Raw genomic sequence first — 14,879 nt, 5'->3', positions numbered from 1 at the left:
AAAAAGACGTTACTACTTCAGAGTTTTAGTAGATTGTAACATAGTAGTCAATAGGGTAATATTGCTGCCATAATAGTTCCTAGGATTTACTTGGGGGAAATACAGTAATTAGAACAAAGCCATTAAACATCTGTGTTATTTGAACAAAACCTTGAACTCAATTTTGGGGATCAGATTTTGAGAGGAACAATGGCAAAGTAAACCACCTTCCAAGGGCTTTCAGAAAAGATGAGGAAAAGCTGATGGAGTTGGTAGGTATCCAGACAAATTGAAGCACTCTCCTGTGGAATTAATGCTAAATGCATCCTAGAAGACCCCAGAGGGCAGGATTGCAGATCTTTTGAGTCCTACTATCTGGGGGGCCATTTGCAAGAGGTGGATGTTATTCAGAAGCAGATTTCCAGGTCAATTTACAGCAAAACTGGGGGCAAAGGGGAATAAAAGACAGTGGGTACTGTCTCCTTTGAAGATTTCTTAATCCTGGTTGCACATTCTGATCACCTGGGAAGAGATTTTAAAATGCTGATGCTTACATGTTAGCCCTAGAGATTCTGATTTATTGGTCTGGTGTGGGGTCCCCATTAAAAAGTATTTTATCAAAGCTCCCCTGCTGATTTAATGTTCTAGGTTGGAGAACCACTGAGTTAGAGGACTACTTATCTAGAGGTTAAGTAAATCAAACCAGATGCTTTTACTAAGGTCTCTTCCAAATTTGGGAAGGTAAGTGTAAATGAACACTTACGGGTTACATACTACAGCTAGACACTTTCACAATGAATCTTCTCTAATAATTGAATTAATATATGTAAATCTCTTAGCACGGTATCTGGCATGTAGTAACTCAAATATTCGATATTTTTACTGTATCCTCTCTATAACTGTTCGATGGAGGTATTATATCTCTACATTACAGATGAGAAAACGGAGGCTCTGAGGTTAGTTTTCCAAGGACCCTCGTAGTAAATTGCAAAATGAGGATTTAAACCAGATTAAACTAGTTTTAAGTTCTAGAGCCCCTTATCTCCTCCACAGTCCACCTCTAAAACATCTGGAAGTTTATGCAAATTAGTGGTTTACTTGAGTGAACATTTAAAATATTTTAACAAAACCACTTCCTCTTGACCATTTTGTAAGGAATTTCTCTCCAAATGCAATTTCTGAAAAAAAGAAGCATAAAAGTCGACATCCACATTTCTTTCTAACGTGGCCTGAGGGAAACTACTCTGTAGGTCTTGAGATGCTCTGAGGACGGGAAAATGGTTGGAGGTGGCCCTTCAGAGCTCAAACAAAGCACGGGAGAAGCAAGGGAGAAAAGCACTGCTCTCAGGTAAAACACCTCTAGTGCTAAAGAATGGATGAACATCTGTCACTTCTGTACCGCCCAGCTCTGGCAGGTTAATTACAAGCCAAGGCTGAGGAAGCCCTGCGGTGACGGCCCTGGTCTTATCTGCCACTTTCCTGAGGCCAGGTTGGATCAAGCTGTGTGCAATGGCTGCTTGAAGAGAAGGCAGGAAACTTCTCCAAAGGGGCTGTGGCTACTAAGGTTGCAAATCCTCCACCTGAAAAACTCAGACGGATGAGGGGGGGGGGTCTCCCTCTCTCTCTCTTTCTCTCCCTCGTCCACCGAGGCCTAGGAGATAAGGTAAATTAAATTTCCTCTTGTGCGTTGTATGTATCAAATGTTCTGTTCCTGACCCTTTACCTTTGATTAACATCCGTTCAGTTTGCAGGGTTCAGTGCTTTTGGCTTTACTGTGTTTTGTTAGTACGGTTAAGGCGAGGACTGCTTCTAAATAGGTGATTTCCACCCTGCTGTCTGAGAAGAGAGTAAAACCGAATTCGGGAGAAACGGAGGGGTAACAATTTTGGAAAAGGCGAGGGGAGTGGGTAACAGCCTCGGTAGTCAAGTTCTCAACGTTGGAGGAAAACGGTTCCCTCTCCCGGAGCTCTATGGAAGCGTCAGCCCCTCCCCTCGGGCCTCCAAAAGTACCCTTCGCCTGGGGGCGATTCTAGAGTTGAACCCGAAGCGCGTGGGGTCATTAGAAACTAGAGCAAGTTGAAGCCAAAGAGGCCTGGCAGGGTAGGGGTGCGTGGAGTCGGGGCCCGAGCGGAGGGGAAGGCCGAGAGCCGCGAGTCCCGGGAGAGGAGGAGGAAGAGAAAGCGGCGCGGGCCGGAGGTCGGGGTCCGGCGGCGGGAAGGGGTCCCCGTTTCTCCCTCCCCGTCCTCGCCTCCCGGGGCGCTGGTGACGTTGCGGTTTCCTCCTCCCTGCAGCTGAGCCTCAGCGCCCGCCGCGTCCCGCCCTCCTCCCCTTTCGCCCACACCCCACCCGCCCGCGCCGGCCCGGCTCGTAGTAGCGCCGCCCGAGGCTGCAGCGGCGCATCCTGTGGCGCGGCGCCCACCCGCACCCATGGCGCGGCGGGCGCGCTGAGGGCTCGGCTCCGAGGGCGCCGGGGGCCCGGGCGCCCTGGAGTGAGGGGGGCCGGGAAGGGGTTCCGGAGCCTGGGCCCAAGCTGGGAGGCGACGCCCGAGAGGACGAAGCCGCGGCGGGGAGCGGTAAGCGGAGGGGCGCGCGAGTGGTGGGCAGGGGCGCGCGGCGGGCGCCGCTCTGGGCCCCGCGCGGCGCAACTTTATTCCGGAGTTTCGGGCGGGTGGCCGGGCGCCGGCGGGAGGCAGGCGAAGAGCCACGTCCCCCGCCGGGCGCCGAGCGCCGCGAGCTGCGCGCCCGAGCCCGGTTCCTCTGGGCTCCTGGAGGGCGCGCGAGGCGTGAAGCCGGAGCCGTGGGTTTCCCCGGCGGCGGGGCAGCTTTGAGTCCCTTCCCAGCCCTCGAGCGCCCAGCGCAGAGCCGGGCGCACCATAAGAACTCAGATCACTTTCGGTGCGTCGGGTCCGGCCGGCCCAACAGCGATTTCCTGGACGGCCGGGGGGCTCCAGCTTCCCTCTGCCCGGTAGCCTGGCACAGCTTCGCGCCCTCCCTTCCCTGCATCTCCCCGTTAATTGGGGTGGTAGTGGTCGTGGGTGCCGATCCTGGCGCTGGCAGCCCGCCTCTGCGATTGTGGAAGCCGGGCAGGCACGTCCCGAGCCTCCCCCAGACGCTGGATTCCAGAGCCGCCCGGCTCCGCCGACACTTGGAGAAATTGTTGGTAAACCTCACTCCCTGGCAGCCCCTGGTGGTAGGGTGGGGCTGGGGCGTACTTGACTCACAGGCTGGGAAGCTCTGTGAGCAATGCCACATGGGCTCAAGATCTGTTGCGGCTGGAATCTGAGCTAAGTTTGTGACCCAAGAACGTCCTCATTTTCATTGCTCATTTGAGGCATCAGCCTCTGCTTAGGCTGGCGGGCATTAGAGCTGAAACCGAATCCATTGCTTAAAAAAAAGTAGGTGAGCCTCATTTACCTGGAATTCCTTAGATCAGGAAATGCCACTTTTAATTTCTGGGAATCTCCGTGTTACAAAGTTTTTTAAAACATTTTTTCATTAGTCATGGTTTAGTTAATGTTACATTAAATTTGAGAAGGGAGGTTCTCACTGAGAAATAGTTTCAAAACAGTTTTTTTTTTTTTTCAATATTTTATTTTTCACATTATAGACTTAACCTTTCAGGAATTTCCTTTTCTTCAGTTTTTAAAAATTTATCAATAAATGATAAACCGTATGAAATGAAATATTATGTGCAATATTTTATAGAATATTCTGACAATTTTGGGATCCCCAAATTGTTCGTAATGTGCATGGAAGAAATAAAATACAGGATTATCTGAGTATTTGTGTGTCGTGTACTACAAGGTCCCATACAGATACATGTCCTTTTATGAAGTGTGCAGGTAAGATGTGTTCTAGTAAAAATGGAGAAGAGAAAATATTGAATTTGATGCCTCCATCATCTAGTGACCCCTCTGTGTGGGTTCAGCAATAAGTGCAAGACAGTGCTGGTTACTTAGGAGACATACAGAGGGATATAAGAAACTGCCCTGGCTCTCCCCAAGCTCTTAAGGTAGAAAGGGAGAAACCATAAATAAGCAGCACCTGAGAGTTTGGGCTTGGGAAACATCATTTTTCATTAATTGGTATATGATGTCAGTATCAGTGTCGTCTAGTTTTCATTAAATACAGTGGCCTACATAGTACATTTTTACATTCAGGTTAAAAAGTATCGATAGTACAGTTACCAAGTAAAACGGAATTCTCAAAAAAAAGAAATGTGGATAAAGAGGGAAATTTGCCACAGAATATGGTTTAGGCCTTTGTCACTGAGGGGATTATTAGCACCTTCCTGGTCCTGCTGGGTAGAAGCTGTTTAAAGTTCCTCCATCTGAGGTTAGGGGCCTGGTTATGGAAAGACACTGGGTAAGAAGTTAGCTAGGTTTGCCACATGAGGTCAGGACCATCATAATACCTAACATTTGTGTGTGCATCTACTTTAGTGTTTATAAAATTAGTCCACAAATTAGCTAATTACAGGTTTTCAATGATATTTGTTTTCCGGTCCAATATCCCACAGTGCAGCCTTGATCTGGTGGTCATCCAGGAGGGAAAGTTCTTAACTTCACAGATGTTGCCCTGCCCTTCCCAATACCTCATTATAAAGATTTTTTTTAATCTCTGAAAAAGTGTTTTAAGGTTATAGATGAAAATGCATTCTGCAATTAAACAAAAAAATATTTGGTTATACATTTCTTGATATTATTTGTAGCAGAATATTTTGGTATTTATTCCTACTTGCCTTGGATTACACTAAGGCATGAAAGAAATTACATGTTCTTGAAAGAAATTACATGATATCTACTCTATTATGATTTCAACAAATGAATGGACAGGAATAAAGAAAGATACATTTAAATTTGGGTTTTAATATATCAGTAACCTTTGTGTTCTAAAGGGGTAAAGAAACTACTAAAGGACTAGTATTTTGTATTTGCAGCATGTATTAAGTATTACTTGTCATTAGCATGTTTGAGTCCTAGATATAACACATTTTCTTATCCTTTTTTCACCCTCCTCCATTTAAAAAAAAAAAAAAGAAATACTGTTATTGTCCTGGGATATGTTTGTGGCAGGCCTTTGAGGAGATCAAGAATGTCTGGTCGAGGGAACTCCATCATTATAGTGGATACTTTTATTCCATTTACTGAGAGGGGCTGGATCTTTACTATTACGAAGGAGTGGGTAAGGCAGAGATTCCATGTCCAGCAACCCTTCTGAAATAATGGGTCCAAGCGGAGGGCAGGACAGTTCTTATTACTATATTATAAAATGCCTTAGGGTTTTCTTATCTTGGAATTACATTATCTTCACCTACAGTGATTTGTAGAATAAAACTCTTTGGTGGTCACCAAATTACCAGTAGGTGTTTAGATGACACAATGTAATCCTCTAAACCTGAGTCAGTGCCCAACATGGGAATTAGGCAAGCGTATAAGCCCAGAGTACCAAAAAGAAATTATTTTCCAGTAAAATTCATATGATTAATTAAGGGCAGAATGGAAATAGAGATTAAAGTCCTAGATTCCAGAGGCACTGATCCATGCTTCTATTTGGTGATAGCAATAATTAGAAATGGATGAATTTCAAAAAGTCTTGCCAACTCTAATGCCCAACTCTAATAGGAAATTATGTTTTAAAAATTAAACTTTGCAAAAAAAAAAAAAGGTTGTGATGAACCTAGGGGCAGGACAGGAATAAAGACGCAGAGGTAGAGAATGGACTTGAGGACACGGGGAGGGGGAAGGGTAAGCTGGGATAAAATTAAAGAGAAGCATTGACACCTATACACTACCAAATGTAAAATAGATAGCTAGTGGGAAGCAGCTGCATGGGACAGGGAGATCAGCTTGGTGCTTTGTGACCACCTAGAGGGGTGGGATAGGGAGGGTGGGAGGGAGACGCAAGAGGGAGGGGATATGGGGATATATGTATACATATAGCTGATTCACTTTGGTATACAGCAGAAACTAACACAACATTGTAAAGCAATTATACTCCAAGAAAGATGTTAAAAATCGAACTTTGCATTAAGTGGATAATATTTTTAATTGAAGCAATTTTTCTTTAAAGAAAATCTTTTTATATATGTTAGTTAATAAATGTAGTCCCAAGTTCTGACCCATCTAACTTTATTGTTTCACAACTTCTAGTGCATATGGAAGAGTGGTTTGGTTAGGGGATGGTGGAGAGATATTGCAGGGAAGAATCATACTGGAAAGAAAATTAGAAAGTATTGTGGACGCGATTAAGAGGAGACACTAGCGTTAATAAACTCTTACTTATGAATTCACATACATTTAGACAATTGAAGGAAGAGTCCTTGATAGATCATACAGCTACATGAATGCTTGCATTTTAAAACTGCCTAGTAATTTAATATTTTTTCAAATAATTCTAATCTGATATTATAGTCTAGTGGAAATGGAGAGTGATGTAGAGCAGGTGTCTTATCCTCATTTTAGGGGTGTAGAAATGGAAATACCGTGAAAGTAAGAGACTTGTCCCTCATTTTTTTTTTTAATTTATTTTATTTTTGGCTGCATTGGGTCTTCCCTATTGCGCGCGGGCTGTCTCTAGTCGTGGCGAGCAGGGGCAGCTCTATTGCAGTGCGCAGGCTTCTCATTGCAGTGGCTTCTCTTTGTTGCGGAGCACGGACTCTAGGCGTGCGGGCTTCAGTAGCTGCGGCATGCGGGCTCTAGAGCGCAGGCTCAGTAGTTGTGGCTCACGGGCTTAGTTGCTCCGCGGCACGTGGGATCTTCCTGGACCAGGGCTCGAACCCGTGTCCCCTACTTTGGCAGACAGATTCTCAACCACTGCGCCACCAGGGAAGACCTGTTGTCTCTCATTTGCAAGTAATTAGTGGTCTACCTTAAACATGAGATTAACCTAAATGGCGTATGTAATTCTACTTTTCTCCTTTATGACTCCACATTCATGTTGTTAAAGACTCTTACATTTCACTTTACTACAGATCTAATTTATTATCCCGCTTACTACTCATTACTGTCCCTGAACTGTCAGCTCCCTGGAATGCTTATGTGCTTCCCAGGCTTCTGTAAACTGGCTATTTACAGGCCCTCTTCCCACAGCTCTCTCCTCTCACTCTGCCTATCTCTTCTCATCCTCGTCAGGATTCCATCCTGGGGCTCCTTCTAATTCCCACAAAACCCTAGGCTCATTGCTCAGCTCTCATTAGCTGGCTTCACGTTTTTGGGTGCTTTACCAATTGTGTTGCTTCCTTCTGCTTGTCTCAGCAAGCTCCAGCCTGCTGAGGGTGTGGATTTCAGATCCTCTGTCAGATGCCCAGAAGGGTATAAACCTGCAGGAGGTAGAATATTCAGAGAGTCTGTTGACTATCACAGAAAATAAAAGGGAATGATTTTACTTTGGGAAGAGAAGAAAAGATTGTTGAGGCCATCTGTTTATTTCTTGAATGGAGTTCAGTCCTTAATTCCAAATAACACTATGAATTTTGATGTGCTTTAAGATTACCACTGAATTTCCTTCTATTTGTCTCGACTCCCTTGGGGTGTTCCATAAACATGATCTTGATAAGTGTTGTCATCAAATGTTAGTAGGTAATTTCTGAAAGAACAGAATTTGCCTCTTTAGTAATATGTAGAAGCTATAAACATCCTGATAATAAGCATGATTTGTTTTGGCATTTTATATGTGAGAATAGTTATAACCATTAGGTAAGTGTAGTCCTGTTTTTAAAAATATAGCGAAAGACATGTATGCAGTTAACTCTCAATTACACATATGTGACGTATCCATTGTAGGTGGCCATCTGCTTTGTCCTAGACAGAGTCAGAGAGAGTTTGCAACTGAGGGTATATATGTGTCTGCATGCCAGAAACATTTTTTGGTATTATTTATGGAATTAATAGTGCCTCTCTTCTCCCCAGTTAATGTGGAAAACAGTAGGATAATCATAGTAAAATTCCTTGTGTGTGTTTAAATTCGTGTACATGATCTTTCAGTAGAAATTGAGTAGGTCCACACTCATTTAAAAAGCTGTCATTTAAATCTTTCCATTTGAAATATTCATTGCATACACAGATGCCATAGGGTTGTCAATTTGTTGATTAAATAAAGGATTTTATGTTTTTCTCATGTGTAACAAACTTAGCTACTAAGCAATAGGCATTTAATGTGTGCAGATGTTATACCACAACAAAGTTGAGTCAGCATTTCATACTCTTAAAAGGAATTTGTAAAGGAAATGGGCTCACCAAGCTTGTGGGTCTGTAATATTTTTATTGATGAAGTACACAGGCAGTATACTGGCTTTACTGTGGGGGTCTAATTGCTATTGCAAGAAAAATGGGGATATTTGTTAGCAATTCCTGAAGTGGGAGATAACAACATTAGGTTGGTTATATAAGTCTTAGTGTAAAATGTAGTAATCTGTAGATTATGTTGTGAATCTGGTAGAGATTACTCATGTAAAGAAATAACAGACTACAAATTGACACCTTCATTTAGAGTAGTCCTTTACGTTGAAGTATTGAAAGGGTTATTGCATTTCTAAAGTTAGCTTACATCCAGAAAGTTACGTCAGTGACAAGAAACTCAAGAATTGCATGATAAAAATCATCAAGTAATTTAAAAATGTTTCACGCCAAGGTGCACTCAACACCCTGACACCAGGTAGAGCAGTAGTAAAGGTGGCCTGGCTGCAGGATCGCACCGCTTACCTTCTTTACAGTTGTGACTGTCAGCTTTTCTTCTTGACACAGTGCTGTTTTTGTTGTTTGGCTATATCTGAGGACAGACTATAAGTAATGGATTTCTGGAATTCCACAAATTCTGGTTAAGAGCTCTTCTTGGGGCCTTGGCAGTTGAATGATAATCATCCTAGGAGGTATGGATGGGGCCAGGCTCACCAGCCCCGTGGATAATCGGGCAGGGGCCAGCTGGACTTAGGAATCACCTGCAGTGTTTACACTGCTCCCATGGGGGGAATGGGCCTGGCAGGAAGGAAAAAGGAGCCTGAAAGGGAATGTTGAACAGCTGTTTTCCATCTTCCCTGAAGAAAAGAAGAGGAAATCGCCGTAGTGCAGGCATCAAGAGGGATTTATGCTAAATACAGGGAAGTTTTTCTGAATGTTTTAACCTTTAGAATGGATTTATGAAGGAGGCCTTTGAGTTCTTCTCTGTTTAGAGAGGTTTAAGTGAGGTTGTCCAGAAGGGATGTTAGCATTTATCTTCTGGGGTTCTAATTTTATGACCTCTGCTCATCTGGATTTAAAAATCTTAGAAGTTAAAAATGACTTAATTACATGAATGTAGAAGAAATGGTCAGTTTCAGTGTTTGAAATGCAAGTTGTCTTTATAGTTTCTACTTAGCATTTTTATTTATTAGAGCAAAGTATTTGCTAACTGGTTAAATATTGATTCTATATAAGATTGCTTCAACCTTTCATACAGGTACACATTACAGTGTCTGAAAACTCCTCTCCTCTATGCTTAATCTGTTTTCTCCCCAAACAGGTCACTTTTCTCCACATTTCTTTTTTATTTTAGAAAATCTTTAAAAAGGTCTTGGCATCAGACTATGATGTTCCATTTGGACTTTCAGTAATATCTTTTACTTTTCTCTACCCCATTTTTTTCTAGTAGAACTAGACTGGCAACAGTGGTCACCTGAATGTATGGGGGCATTCATTAGCCATGTGGTCAAAACATAGAGGTTGCCCATGTCAGAGAGAGTCTGGAAACTTCTCTCATATTCCAAACTTCTTATAGCAGTATTTTGGTTAAAAATAATAATAGCATTTATAGAAACAATGTGAACTTTGCTTCATTTTTGTTCAGGAAGATAGACTCTCTAGTAGAATTTTTTTTTTCCCCCTCCAGTTTTGTTGAGATATAATTGACATACAGCACTGTATAAAAGTTAAAGGTGTACAGCATAATGATTTGACTTACCTCATGAAATAAGTTTAGTGAACATCCAGAATCTCATATAGATACAAAATTAAAGAAACAGAAAAATTTTTTTCTATAGTGAGCCAGTTTTTCTACAGTGAAGTAGGAGTTTACAGAAGAGGAAGGTGAGGAGGCCAGAAGGATCCTTGCGGTAATGGATTAGAGCTGGAGACATAAGTGTGAACTCATGTTTAGCTTAATATCAGTACAGATGGTTAAATTTAGAATTGTTTGTAGATACATGTATTATATATACATGGTTTAGTATACACGCATGTATTTCCTCACTCTGTCAGCTGCAAAGGCCAAACAGCAATGATACCCTGGTGGTAATGAGCACACCTAGCGCTCAGTTCTTGGTTTTTAAAATCATTCTTCACAAAAGTAACCAGGGGTCCTTAGAGAAATGGCTGATTGTAGGACTGGGCAGGAAATATACAAGGTGATTCTGGAGCATCTTGCAGTGGCAGAAAATAAGGAAATGTTAAAAAAACCCCAAACCAAATTATATTCAAATTTTCTTATCTTTTACCTAATATCCCATTTCTGTTCCAGGATCTCACCCAGGACACCTTACAAAGTCATGTCTTCTCAGGCTCCTTTTTTCTGTGAAAGTTTCTCAGACTTTCCTTGTGTTTGAAGACCTTGACAATTTTAAGGACTGGTCAGGCATTTTTATAATGTCTCTCGAGTGGGATTTGTCTAGTATTTTTCTCATTATAATACTGGGGTTTTAGGTTTGGGGGAGGAAGAACATAAAAGTAAAGTGCCATTTTCATCACATCATATCAAGGGTACAGATCATAAATATGACTCATCATGGCTGATGTTGACCTTGATCACCCGGCTGAAATAGCGTTTGTCAGGTTTCTCACTGTAAAGTTATTCTTTTCCCCCTTGTCCATTTTGGGAGGAAGTCACTATGCACAGTCCACACTTAAGGAGGGGGAGGTCACGCTCCACTTCTGAAAGGGCAGGGTATCTACACCGAACATTTGGAATTCCTACGCACAAAAGATTTGTCTTTTCTCCCTTATGTATTTATTTATTCAATGATTTTTATATCAGTATGGACTCATGGATATTGTTTTTATACTTTGGGTTGTAATCCAGAACTATTTTATTATTTATTTTGTTGCTCAAATTGTTTCAGCTTTGGACGTTGGGTACTCTTTCAGTTGGCTCCTTTGTCCCTTTGACATACTGCGATCTAGTAGAATTAATTCGTGGTTTCAGACCAGTTGTGTTTTTTCTCAGTAATAAAATTAGGCAGGACTTAAGATGTAATCATCTTAAAAGCAGGCTCATATCGATGCCGCAAAAGGTATTGGAAAATGCACACTTAGCCAATATTGGGTCAGTGGGTTTGGGGGATGCCAAGAAGTGGAGCCCAACAATGTCAGTGTCTTTGGCAACTGGAATTAAATGTTTCTACTTAGTTTCACAGCCCATTGTTTTAAAGCAATTTTGAAATGTTTTTCACAATTACCTTTCTCAAAGGAAACTGGTTCTTGGAATCACTGAAAAGCCTGCAGAGTTAACTTCGGTAAAAGTGTCTTTTGGTGTCTCCCTTAGTTGTGAGGTTAATTTCTTTTCTTCCTCTGTCTTTACGGTAAGTCTTTTACAAGTAAGAGCCTGTTGGTTCTAATGAGAACCCAGGAGGAGTAGAGAGCAAGATAAGAATCGATCTGTTATTTTTATGCAGTAGTTCAATTTATCCTTTCTTAAACTCTAGTGTGAAATTTTAAGATCCACCTTTTTTTCTAAGGAAACCAGTATTGTTCAGATTAGATTCATCTTGTTTACCACATGCTCTGCTAGATTTTCACCATTACAGTTTTTAGATTTCCTGTGACTTGCATAGAGTTATTCTGTATAAAATTCAAATTTACAAATGGTATTTGAGTATCTGCTGTGGGAACTTTAAAAATTCCGTTTCAACTCTACTTGTGAAATTTAATCTGGCAAGTTTTAGGATAAGTTGGACCACTTTCAGTATCTCTTTCTTGGGGAAGAAATGTGTTGGCAGTATTTATACTACTAAATTGCCATAAAATGATAAATTCTGTGCCTAAAGAAGTTGAGTGGAGCTAGAAGTATTAGGGTGGTTATGTAACAGACCCTTCTTTGTGTGTTTACATCCTTTTTTCTTGTTGGTGAAGCCACTGAAGTTTGGTTCAGTGATTGCAAGTTATAGAAAAGATAATCTGTGTTACCAGAAATGAATGCTTTGATATATAACTTTTTTCAATGTACTTTTGAACCTGGAAAGTCAGATGAAAGAACGTTCTACTTTAGCAATAGAAATACTGAAAGGATTTAGTCATTCAGCAAGTACTTGCCAGGTACTTCTGTGTTTGAGGGGACATCTGGGTGGAGGCAAAGAGGGGCGGTATGCAAAAGAAATATGACATGGTTTCCAGCCTTCAGGAGCTATAAAATCTGGTTGGAGGATAACTGAATATGAAACTTTATGAGAACAATTAAGTGTTGAACAGAGACAAATGCATGCAGCAGGATTGCAGGAAGGAAGACGTCTGTGAGGCTTACGTGGGCAGAGAATACTCAGCTAGGAAGGGGAGAGTGAATTGGGCCTCAGAGGATTTTATGCCAAAAAGGGGAGGGGAGAAAGCGTTGCAAGCAGAGCCCGCCAGCTCAGCAAAGGCACAGGAAGAGGAGTGAGCAAAGGAATGGGGTGGCTGCCAGGTCAAGGAGAACTTCTTAGAAAAATCATGGAAATTCACTTGTCTCCTTTTATGACATTCTCTCTCCTTTCATCCTTACCTTCTTTGTATACTCTTTCATTCTTTTCCACAACTACTTTTGAAGGCCTGTGTTGCATGTAATCATTGGTGCATGACACCATAGGGAAGACAAAGAAGACTAAGACCCCTGCCTTCCACCAGCTTATACTTGAGCAGGTGAGATCTGCCTCAAATCCCTTTTGGAGCCAGAGAGGACTGAAACAATAAATGTGAGAAAAGAAGATAACAAGTACCTTCAAGTAACTCAGTATGCATATTGACTCCTTTTTAGGGCCCAATTCAGATACCACCTCCTCAGTGCATCCTTCCTTCTTCAACTCAGCCAGAAGTATTAACTTCTGTAAATTTAAGTAGTACTTTGTAATTCTCATGCAAACTTACTCCTTTTTCTTTCTTTGATTTTTTGGCTTGTGGGATATGAGTTCCCAGACCAGGGATCGAACCCATGCCCCCTGCAATGAAAATACGGAGCCCTAACCACTGGACCACCAAGGAATTCCCTTACTTCCTTTTTCTTTAGTGGTTTGTGTTAATATTTTCTTTCTTTTGCCATGTTATACGATGGCATAAGCACTTTCTTGGTTGACATCATCCCTGAATTCCCAAAGAGTATTGAGCAATGCATATATGGGGCCATAGGGGAGACCACTTATGGATGGAGTTGCTAGGGAAAGCCTCATAGATAGCACTGTGTTCTTTGAGAAAGGTATGCAGTTGAAGTGGAGCCCGTAGAGGGAACCCCCAGAGAGAGTAACAGAGGGAATCAAGGACAAAAATATGAGTTGTGCTCAAGCAAGGATGAACAGATAAGTGTGAAGGGAGAGTTTGTGTAGGGAGGAAATGAATGATAATGTTGAAAAGGTGGGCCAGAGCTAGACTGTGGGAGCTCTTGGAGGAGAAAATTGTTCATTTTGCTGTGTGTAGAGAGGCTCTTGAGTAAGAAAGTGATATGATGATGGTGATTAATTTGGGAGGAACTTTATGGTTTACAAAGATAGTTATATCATGGGTAATATTAGCAGACTGCCTAGGTTTATATCTTGGCTCCTTCACTTTCTGTGTGACCTTACTTATTATGTCTGTGCCTCAGTTTCCTCAGCTGTGAAAAGGGGATGATACTAGTATCTATATTATGGCGCTGTGGTGAAGATTAAATGAGTTAACCCATATGAAGTACTTAGCATAGTTCCTAGGACTTGGTAAGCACTATATGTGTTTATTGTTTATAGCAGCCTTTGGTGTAGATATAATAAGAATTACGATCCCTACTTTAGAAATGAGAAAATTGTAGAGCTAGGACTATGTATATTTTGTTAGGGCTGCTGTAACAAAGTGCCTCAAACTGGGTGGCTTACACAACAGAAATTTATTGTCTCACAGTTCTGGAGACTAGAAGTCCAAAAGCAGCTTGTCAGCAGGATTGGTTCCTTCCATGAAGGAGAATCAGTTCCATGCCTCTCTCCCAGCTTCTGGTGGTTTCTGTCGATCTTTGGTATTTCTTGGCTTGTAGATGCTTCACCCTGATCTCTAGCTTTATCTTGACATGGCATTCTCCCTGTGTATGTGTTTCTGTCTCTAAATTTCCCCTTTTCATAAAGAAAACAGTCGGATTAGGAGCCCATCCTACTCCAGTAAGATTTCATCTTAACTTAATTATAATTATTATATCTTAATTATATCTGCAATGACCCTGTTTCCAAATAAGGTCACATTTTGGTGTATTGGGTATTATGACTCCAACATATGAATTTTTGCAGGACCCAATTTAACCCATTACAGATATCAAGTTACATCTTTTGAGCCTACCACAGTATGCCATGGTGTGTCAAAAGGATTGTAGAAAAGAGGAGGCATCTGTGGGTTTATATGAGAAATAATCAATGAGCTGTCCACGGCTCTTCTGTCTCCTCTTTGTATGGACCTGCACTGTTCCCTGAACAGCCACAGCAATGGACATGTCGTGGTCGGCCTCGGGATATTGGTGTACTCCCCGTGTCCTGAAAGGATCTTTTGTGTTTCTTCTTTCTTTTCAGCATGGACTTTCTGTGACTTCTTTCCATTTAGGATTAGAGATAAAGACATTAAGAGAAGTTTAGGGACATTATACTTGTACTGGATAATTTCAGTTTTCTCTGTAAATGTGGATGATATGTCACCGTCCCAAAGTATAGGTGATAAAGGAAGAACGGAGTGCTTTTG

The 14,879-nt window shown here is 41.8% G+C and overlaps 1 protein-coding gene across 4 annotated transcripts in view; it reads left to right on the top strand.

Annotated features, from left to right (window-relative positions):
• Window positions 1-1,168: 1,168 nt before the first annotated feature.
• DSE (dermatan sulfate epimerase) overlaps window positions 1,169-14,879 on the top strand; it is a 69,991-nt gene continuing 56,280 nt past the window's right edge. Inside the window, exon 1 of one of the 4 annotated variants that reach the window (XM_082475732.1) lies at window positions 1,169-1,327. The gene's annotated coding sequence lies outside the window, so the exon portion shown is untranslated. Of the gene's footprint in view, window positions 1,328-2,064; window positions 2,553-14,879 lie in introns of those variants that run through there. The other 3 variants (XM_082475738.1, XM_082475734.1, XM_082475731.1) reach the window with 3 other exon arrangements.

Source organism: Balaenoptera physalus (genome assembly GCF_965194825.1).
Source record: "Balaenoptera physalus genome assembly, chromosome: 9".
In the NCBI taxonomy this organism is placed as follows: Eukaryota; Metazoa; Chordata; class Mammalia; order Artiodactyla; family Balaenopteridae; genus Balaenoptera; species Balaenoptera physalus.
Note: the sequence above shows the minus strand (reverse complement) of the source record. Positions and strands in the feature narration are given on the sequence as shown.